A 3,456-nucleotide genomic window follows, 5' to 3' on the forward strand; every position below is an offset into this window, starting at 1 on the left:
CTAATCATACCACATTACCGGATATGGACGGCTATAGTAGAAACATTCAAAATGTTGAGAACATGGACACTACAAACAACAATGATACACACAATGACAATATGGACAACTTTTCCGTACATTCAGCAGAAGTGGAAGACTCCATCATGGATCCCCATTTTAATAGATTGGTTGAGGAAATCATGAGAAGAGATAGAAGGATTTTGATATGTCTCAACTAATGGAACATCAACCTTTGCAACAACCTCACCTCAACATTGATCAAAGGAGGCCTAATAGTGGAGGCAATAGAGGACCAAATATGGTGCATGAATCACCATCATCTTTGTTTCAAAAACCTGAGGTCCCACATACACATGGTCAAGCATATGATACTCACCTTTGCAGACCATTACGGAAGTCTTATGCAGGAAAATATACTCAATCACATACCAATGCTAAGGATCAACCATCAAAGCAATTGGATATCCAAAGGCATGCTCAAAATCTGGACACTAGGAAACCTCGTGTCAAATTTGTGGGCAACACACAAGAACAAACTCATGACATGCCTATAGAATATGATATACATGGACAAAGCAGACATTCCATTCCTCATTATGACTATATACTAGGTGGTTCTCATACGAAGTATAATTATAGACCTCCTCCATATGAACATGTGTATGATCAATACCATCCATACATACAATATTCTCCCCCTCCACCCGGTGGCTCTGGCATGGGATATGGTCCAAGAAGTCGGTCTCCACCTAAGAGAAATTTGGAACAGCAAATTAAGGACTTACAAAAGAAAATGGAGGACATAAATACACCAAAGCCAGCTTACACAATGAGAGACATATGTCCTTATCCATTTGACAAAAGCATTCCAATGCCTCCTTTTCCTACACATTTCGTGACACCTAAGTTTGATAAGTACATAGGCAAAGGAGACCCTAAGACACATATAAGACAATTTTTCACAAATTGCATTGAGGTAGCATCCAGGAAAAAACGTACTTGATGAGATTGTTCCCACAAAGCTTAGGTGATCAAGCTATGGAATGGTTCTCCCAACTTCCACCTGGAATTAAATCTTGGGGTGATCTAGTGGAAGCTTTCATAAAATATTTCTCACACAATATAGAGACAGACATACCAGTCACCACTTTGTGCAACACCAAGAAAAAGGATGGGGAGTCATTTTCATCATTCTTACAAAGATGGAGGAATTTAGCCAATAGGTGCTCTTATGAAATTATACAAAAACAAATGGTAGAGATGTTCACCCAAAATGTCAACAAAGACATTGGTTATGATCTAAGGAAAGCTTGTTTGTCCACTTTCAAGGACGTCATTGATAAAGGCTTAGCAACAGAGAAAGTCTTAATTGAGCAAGGCATCATCAAAATATTCAAAGAAAATAAAGAGGACTTTAAAGGAAAAGACAAGCTACAATTTTGGAACAAGAACAAGAACACAGTAAATGATGGTGTTGTTGATGCTAATACAGCGAGACCCAAAATCGTTCTTTCTGGATCAAGTTCTACAAACAACCAAGTGAATACTCAAGCAACTTCAAAACCATGAAGGAAATACATCCCATTGGGAGAACCACTTGAGTCAGCTTTCAAGAAGCTAGTGGCAAACACGATGATAACAATTCCAGACAATCCTCCATATGAGCCAAAAGTGAAACCAAATTGATGGAATGACGATGCGTATTGTGAATATCACAAGAGCAAGGGACATAAAACGGGAAATTGTCATCAGTTGAAGAACATTATACAAGATCTTATTGATAGAGGTGATATTGAGATCGAAGGACATTCATCCAATCAAGAACATGAGATGTTTAAGGAACCATTCCCAAAACACAGACGAGCATGCCAACTATACTAGAGCATCCTATAACTATGATTCAATTGTTAATCACATTTTGATGGACAATTATGTCTCTACCATTATCATAAAGGATAAAACACGTGAAAATTCTACCCAAAGACCCAAAGTTGTCCTAAAAGGCATTGGACCTTCTTTTGAATCTACCTCTGAATGTAATGTCACAACTCGTCAAGGTAAAGTCACCCTACAAGGTGCTCCAGCTAAAATCACCGCTTCCTCATTAGCCAAACCTGAGTACGACCTAGTAGAACAGTTAGGGAGGATGCTCACACTTATCTCCATCCTTGAGCTTTTGCGCATATCCCCTACACACAAAGCCATCCTTGATAAAACTTTGAGAGAATCTTTTGTCCCCACTGATCTGAACGTGGACAAGTTTCAAGCCATGGTGGGATACCTTTTCATTCCACATTCTCTTACATTCACAAAAGCTGACAACGGATCCGTAAGCCAACCACATAATGCACCTTTACACATTGAAGTCTTCCTACACAAACATCGAATAAAATGACTCCTGATAGATGGAGGAGCTAGTCTCAATATATGTACTTTGAAAAACAATAATACAATTGGGATATTCTGATAAAGTTGTGAATGCTATGAACAAAATTACCATCAAGGCATATGATGACGAAGAGCATTCATCCAAGGGTACAATCACGTTACCTCTCAGAGTTGGGCCAGTTACGAAGGATGTGGTTTGTCAAGTCCTTGATCTAGATCTCACATATAACATACTTTTGGGACGCCCATGGATTCATGAAATGAGAGTTATTCCCTCTACATATCACCGATGTATCAAGTTCCCAGACAATGGAGTTGAAGTGACCGTCAAAGCTGACCCAAACCCATTCATATATTGCAACAATCTACAACCTAGATCTGAAATAACAATTCTAGCCAATCAAGAAGTTGTTCCATCTTTAGCGTATGTTGATGCAGAATCCCTAAAAGCTTCTACATCAAAACAAGCTGAGATCAAAGAAAGGTTCAATATTAAAGACATGGGATGTGGTGAGTATATCTTTCATGTTGATCAACTCCCACTATCTCCTAAGGTATTCATTCGACATGAACAATCTATAAACAATTTGCAAGGAATTGGGTGTGAACCACCTGGTGTTGTGGCTACTAAGTCTGAATGCAAATCTCCTCTAGTGGTGCAAGCATCTTTTGATATCTATAGTCCTAAGAGTGGTTCCAATGAAGAATCTATTGAGCGTATCGCCAACCCTCTTGAGAACTCACATAGACTTACCATTTCATCCACTCCTTCCATTTCCACTCCTCTCCCAGACTTGGATCAACAAGAATTACAAAAGACCTTACTTATTGGGGATCAAAAATCAAGCTTTGAAAAGAAAAATCTGAAAGTCAAAAAAAAAGAAAAGTCCTTTAGTCCAAGCCAAAATCAAAAGCTATTGGACTCTGCAAAAATCAAAGTCAAGGATAAAACTCCTATGAAAGAAAAGGAGCAAGAGATGATCTCCCCTAATATCAAAATAACTGGGGGCAAAAGTTCTACAATTTTAAGTAAAAAAGCATACTTGTTGATCCTAAGTCTCCATC

Source organism: Cryptomeria japonica, chromosome 2 (assembly GCF_030272615.1).
Source record: "Cryptomeria japonica chromosome 2, Sugi_1.0, whole genome shotgun sequence".
In the NCBI taxonomy this organism is placed as follows: Eukaryota; Viridiplantae; Streptophyta; class Pinopsida; order Cupressales; family Cupressaceae; genus Cryptomeria; species Cryptomeria japonica.